We start from the raw sequence: 7751 nt of genomic DNA on the forward strand, positions 1-7751 counted from the left end.
TCACAGACAGACACAGAGAGAGCTACACCCCCTGATATCCCCCATGGATCCACTATAAACAGATACTCTCTCACAGACAGACACAGAGAGAGCTACACCCCCTGATATCCCCCATTGATCCACTATAAACAGATACTCTCTCACAGACAGACACAGAGAGAGCTACACCCCCTGATATCCCCATGGATCCACTATAAACAGATACTCTCTCACAGACACAGAGAGAACTGCACCCCCCTGATATCCCCATGGATCCACTATAAACAGATACTCTCTCACAGACAGACACAGAGAGAGCTACACCCCCCTGATATCCCCATGGATCCACTATAAACAGATACTCTCTCACAGACAGACACAGAGAGAGCTACACCCCCTGATATCCCCATGGATCCACTATAAACAGATACTCTCTCACAGACAGACACAGAGAGAGCTACACCCCCTGATATCCCCCATGGATCCACTATAAACAGATACTCTCTCACAGACACAGAGAGAGCTGCACCCCCCTGATATCCCCATGGATCCACTATAAACAGATACTCTCTCACAGACACAGAGAGAGCTACACCCCCTGATATCCCCATGGATCCACTATAAACAGATACTCTCTCACAGACACAGAGAGAGCTACAACCCCTGATATCCCCATGGATCCACTATAAACAGATACTCTCTCACAGACAGACACAGAGAGAGCTACACCCCCCTGATATCCCCCATGGATCCACTATAAACAGATACTCTCTCACAGACAGACACAGAGAGAGCTACACCCCCTGATATCCCCATGGATCCACTATAAACAGATACTCTCTCACAGACACAGAGAGAGCTACACCCCCTGATATCCCCATGGATCCACTATAAACAGATACTCTCTCACAGACAGACACAGAGAGAGCTACACCCCCCTGATATCCCCATGGATCCACTATAAACAGATACTCTCTCACAGACACAGAGAGAACTACACCCCCCTGATATCCCCATGGATCCACTATAAACAGATACTCTCTCTCACAGACACAGAGAGAACTACACCCCCCTGATATCCCCATGGATCCACTTTCAACAGATACTCTCTCACAGACACAGAGAGAGCTGCACCCCCCTGATATCCCCATGGATCCACTATAAACAGATACTCTCTCTCAGACACAGAGAGAGCTACACCCTCCTGATATCCCCATGGATCCACTATAAACAGATACTCTCTCACAGACAGACACAGAGAGAGCTACACCCCCTGATATCCCCATGGATCCACTATAAACAGATACTCTCTCTCACAGACACAGAGAGAGCTACACCCCCCTGATATCCCCATGGATCCACTATAAACAGATACTCTCTCACACAGACACAGAGAGAGCTACACCCCCTGATATCCCCATGGATCCACTATAAACAGATACTCTCTCTCACAGACACAGAGAGAGCTACACCCCCCTGATATCCCCATGGATCCACTATAAACAGATACTCTCTCACAGACACAGAGAGAGCTACACCCCCCTTATATCCCCATGGATCCACTATAAACAGATACTCTCTCACAGACACAGAGAGAGCTACACCCCCTGATATCCCCATGGATCCACTATAAACAGATACTCTCTCACAGACACAGAGAGAGCTACACCCCCCTTATATCCCCATGGATCCACTATAAACAGATACTCTCTCACACAGACACAGAGAGAGCTACACCCCCTGATATCCCCATGGATCCACTATAAACAGATACTCTCTCTCACAGACACAGAGAGAGCTACACCCCCCTGATATCCCCATGGATCCACTATAAACAGATACTCTCTCACACAGACACAGAGAGAGCTACACCCCCCTGATATCCCCCATGGATCCACTATAAACAGATACTCTCTCACAGACACAGAGAGAGCTACACCCCCCTGATATCCCCATGGATCCACGATAAACAGATACTCTCTCACAGACAGACACAGAGAGAGCTACACCCCCCTGATATCCCCATGGATCCACTATAAACAGATACTCTCTCACAGACAGACACAGAGAGAGCTACACCCCCTGATATCCCCATGGATCCACTATAAACAGATACTCTCTCTCACAGACACAGAGAGAGCTACACCCCCCTGATATCCCCATGGATCCACTATAAACAGATACTCTCTCACACAGACACAGAGAGAGCTACACCCCCCTGATATCCCCCATGGATCCACTATAAACAGATACTCTCTCACAGACACAGAGAGAGCTGCACCCCCCTGATATCCCCATGGATCCACTATAAACAGATACTCTCTCACAGCCACAGAGAGAGCTGCACCCCCTGATATCCCCATGGATCCACTATAAACAGATACTCTCTCTCACAGACACAGAGAGAGCTACACCCCCCTGATATCCTCATGGATCCACTATAAACAGATACTCTCTCACAGACACAGAGAGAGCTACACCCCCCTGATATCCTCATGGATCCACTATAAACAGATACTCTGTCACAGACAGACACAGAGAGAGCTACACCCCCTGATATCCCCATGGATCCACTATAAACAGATACTCTGTCACAGACAGACACAGAGAGAGCTACACCCCCCTGATATCCTCATGGATCCACTATAAACAGATACTCTGTCACAGACAGACACAGAGAGAGCTACACCCCCTGATATCCCCATGGATCCACTGTAAACAGATACTGTCTCACAGACAGACACAGAGAGAGCTACACCCCCTGATATCCCCATGGATCCACTATAAACAGATACTCTCTCACAGACACAGAGAGAGCTACACCCCCTGATATCCCCATGGATCCACTATAAACAGATACTCTCTCACACAGACACAGAGAGAGCTACACCCCCTGATATCCCCATGGATCCACTATAAACAGATACTCTCTCACAGACAGACACAGAGAGAGCTACACCCCCCTGATATCCCCATGGATCCACTATAAACAGATACTCTCTCACAGACACAGAGAGAGCTACACCCCCTGATATCCCCCATGGATCCACTATAAACAGATACTCTCTCACAGACACAGAGAGAGCTACACCCCCTGATATCCCCATGGATCCACTATAAACAGATACTCTCTCACAGACACAGAGAGAGCTACACCCCCCTGATGTCCCCATGGATCCATATAAACAGATACTCTCTCACAGACACAGAGAGAGCTACACCCCCCTGATATCCCCATGGATCCACTATAAACAGATACTCTCTCCCAGACAGACACAGAGAGAGCTACACCCCCTGATATCCCCATGGATCCACTATAAACAGATACTCTCTCACAGACACAGAGAGAGCTACACCCCCTGATATCCCCATGGATCCACTATAAACAGATACTCTCTCACACAGACACAGAGAGAGCTACACCCCCTGATATCCCCATGGATCCACTATAAACAGATACTCTCTCACAGACACAGAGAGAGCTACACCCCCCTGATATCCCCATGGATCCACTATAAACAGATACTCTCTCACAGACACAGAGAGAGCTACACCCCCTGATATCCCCATGGATCCACTATAAACAGATACTCTCTCACAGACACAGAGAGAGCTACACCCCCTGATATCCCCCATGGATCCACTATAAACAGATACTCTCTCACAGACACAGAGAGAGCTACACCCCCCTGATATCCCCATGGATCCACTATAAACAGATACTCTCTCACAGACACAGAGAGAGCTACACCCCCCTGATATCCCCATGGATCCACTATAAACAGATACTCTCTCACAGACACAGAGAGAGCTACACCCCCTGATATCCCCATGGATCCACTATAAACAGATACTCTCTCTCACAGACACAGAGAGAGCTACACCCCCTGATATCCCCCATGGATCCACTATAAACAGATACTCTCTCACAGACACAGAGAGAGCTACACCCCCTGATATCCCCATGGATCCACTATAAACAGATACTCTCTCACAGACAGACACAGAGAGAGCTACACCCCCTGATATCCCCATGGATCCACTATAAACAGATACTCTCTCACAGACACAGAGAGAGCTACACCCCCTGATATCCCCATGGATCCACTATAAACAGATACTCTCTCACAGACACAGAGAGAGCTACACCCCCCTGATATCACCATGGATCCACTATAAACAGATACTCTCTCACAGACAGACACAGAGAGAGCTACACCCCCTGATATCCCCATGGATCCACTATAAACAGATACTCTCTCACAGACACAGAGAGAGCTACACCCCCCTGATATCCCCATGGATCCACTATAAACAGATACTCTCTCACAGACACAGAGAGAGCTACACCCCCTGATATCCCCATGGATCCACTATAAACAGATACTCTCTCACAGACAGACACAGAGAGAGCTACACCCCCTGATATCCCCATGGATCCACTATAAACAGATACTCTCTCACAGACACAGGGAGAGCTACACCCCCTGATATCCCCATGGATCCACTATAAACAGATACTCTCTCACACACACAGAGAGAGCTACACCCCCTGATATCCCCATGGATCCACTATAAACAGATACTCTCTCACAGACACAGGGAGAGCTACACCCCCTGATATCCTCATGGATCCACTATAAACAGATACTCTCTCACAGACAGACACAGAGAGCTACACCCCCTGATATCCCCATGGATCCACTATAAACAGATACTCTCTCACAGACACAGAGAGAGCTACACCCCCTGATATCCCCATGGATCCACTATAAACAGATACTCTCTCACAGACACAGAGAGAGCTACACCCCCCTGATATCACCATGGATCCACTATAAACAGATACTCTCTCACAGACAGACACAGAGAGAGCTACACCCCCTGATATCCCCATGGATCCACTATAAACAGATACTCTCTCACAGACACAGAGAGAGCTACACCCCCCTGATATCCCCATGGATCCACTATAAACAGATACTCTCTCACAGACACAGAGAGAGCTACACCCCCTGATATCCCCATGGATCCACTATAAACAGATACTCTCTCACAGACAGACACAGAGAGAGCTACACCCCCTGATATCCCCATGGATCCACTATAAACAGATACTCTCTCACACACACAGAGAGAGCTACACCCCCTGATATCCCCATGGATCCACTATAAACAGATACTCTCTCACAGACACAGGGAGAGCTACACCCCCCTGATATCCCCATGGATCCACTATAAACAGATACTCTCTCACACAGACACAGAGAGAGCTACACCCCCTGATATCCCCATGGATCCACTATAAACAGATACTCTCTCACACAGACACAGAGAGAGCTACACCCCCCTGATATCCCCATGGATCCACTATAAACAGATACTCTCTCACAGACACAGGGAGAGCTACACCCCCCTGATATCCCCATGGATCCACTATAAACAGATACTCTCTCACAGACACAGAGAGAGCTACACCCCCCTGATATCCCCATGGATCCACTATAAACAGATACTCTCTCACAGACACAGAGAGAGCTACACCCCCCTGATATCCCCATGGATCCACTATAAACAGATACTCTCTCACAGACAGACACAGAGAGAGCTACACCCCCTGATATCCCCCATGGATCCACTATAAACAGATACTCTCTCACAGACAGACACAGAGAGAGCTACACCCCCTGATATCCCCCATGGATCCACTATAAACAGATACTCTCTCACACAGACACAGAGAGAGCTACACCCCCTGATATCCCCATGGATCCACTATAAACAGATACTCTCTCACAGACAGACACAGAGAGAGCTACACCCCCCTGATATCCCCATGGATCCACTATAAACAGATACTCTCTCACAGACACAGAGAGAGCTACACCCCCCTGATATCCCCATTGATCCACTATAAACAGATACTCTCTCACAGACACAGAGAGAGCTACACCCCCCTGATATCCTCATGGATCCACTATAAACAGATACTCTCACACAGACACAGAGAGAGCTACACCCCCTGATATCCCCATGGATCCACTATAAACAGATACTCTCTCACAGACACAGAGAGAGCTACACCCCCTGATATCCCCATGGATCCACTATAAACAGATACTCTCTCACAGACACAGAGAGAGCTACACCCCCCTGATATCCCCATGGATCCACTATAAACAGATACTCTCTCACAGACACAGAGAGAGCTACACCCCCCTGATATCCCCATGGATCCACTATAAACAGATACTCTCTCACAGACACAGAGAGAGCTACACCCCCCTGATATCCCCATTGATCCACTATAAACAGATACTCTCTCACAGACAGACACAGAGAGAGCTACACCCCCCTGATATCCCCATGGATCCACTATAAACAGATACTCTCACACAGACACAGAGAGAGCTACACCCCCCTGATATCCCCATTGATCCACTATAAACAGATACTCTCTCACAGACAGACACAGAGAGAGCTACACCCCCTGATATCCCCATGGATCCACTATAAACAGATACTCTCACACAGACACAGAGAGAGCTACACCCCCCCTGATATCCCCATGGATCCACTATAAACAGATACTCTCTCACAGACACAGAGAGAGCTACACCCCCCTGATATCCCCATTGATCCACTATAAACAGATACTCTCTCACAGACAGACACAGAGAGAGCTACACCCCCTGATATCCCCATGGATCCACTATAAACAGATACTCTCACACAGACACAGAGAGAGCTACACCCCCCTGATATCCCCATGAATTCTCTATAAAATGTGATTATCTATTGCATGTCTCACCTGAGCGTGGTTCCCGAGCCTGGAATCCCTCCCCCTTCCCCAAACTCCAGCCCCAGGCCCCGCTGCTGGAGCCCAGGCCCCTCAGCTTCGGACCCTGACGACGGCCACTTCCGGCGGCACTGCGCACGCGCTATCCCCCCCCCCCCCCCCCTCTCGGTCCGGGCTCCGGTCAGGGGTCAAGCCTAACGGTTCATGGTCCGTCATGGGGCGGGGCCACACTTGGTGGGCGTGGTTGTGGGGGGGTGGTGAGGCGGGGTCAGAGAATGGAGGGGCGTGGTCATCGCGCGAGTGCCGCCGCCCCCTCCCGGGGAGGGGCGGGGCGTGCGTTCCGCGGTCACTGTCGCGGGGCGGGGTCAGTTGCGGTTCCTTTGTTCCCACGTGCCACCATCGGTGAGGGGGCGGGGTCATTTGGACGGCTGAGTGGTCACAAAGGGATGTCAGGAGTGGGCGGGGTCTCGACTTGGGGGCGGTGTCACCATCGCTGAGGTAGGCGTGGTCTCCTCGGTCCGATGGGCGGAGTCTCTGTGGGGGGTTTGGTCAATATTGCGTCGAGGTGTCTGGGCTAGAGGGCGGAGTCCCTCAGGGGGCGTGGTCACCAAGTTATCGAGGCCATGGGGTCCAGAAGGTGGAGTCTCTGAGGGGGGCGTGGTCACTAAGGGGTCCACCTCCCTGGGGCCTGTGGGCGGAGTCTCTGAGGGGAGGCGTGGACTCTAAGGGGTCCACCTCCCTGGGGCCTGTGGGCGGAGTCTCTCAGGGTGGGCGTGGACTCTAAAGGGTCCACCTCCCTGGGGCCTGTGGGTGGAGTCTCTGTGGGAGGCGTGGTCACCAGGTGTCCCTTCAGCCAGAGGGTGGACTCTCCATGGGGGCGTGGTCACTAAGGGCGTGGCTGTCACAGAGGCGGGGTCTCTGTTGGGGGTCACTGATGGGGGTGGGCGGGGAATGAAGGGGGTTTCTGTATCCC

Source organism: Chiloscyllium plagiosum, unplaced genomic scaffold (assembly GCF_037043375.1).
Source record: "Chiloscyllium plagiosum isolate Xiang-an unplaced genomic scaffold, Cpla_swu_hap1 HiC_scaffold_51, whole genome shotgun sequence".
Lineage (NCBI taxonomy): Eukaryota > Metazoa > Chordata > Chondrichthyes > Orectolobiformes > Hemiscylliidae > Chiloscyllium > Chiloscyllium plagiosum.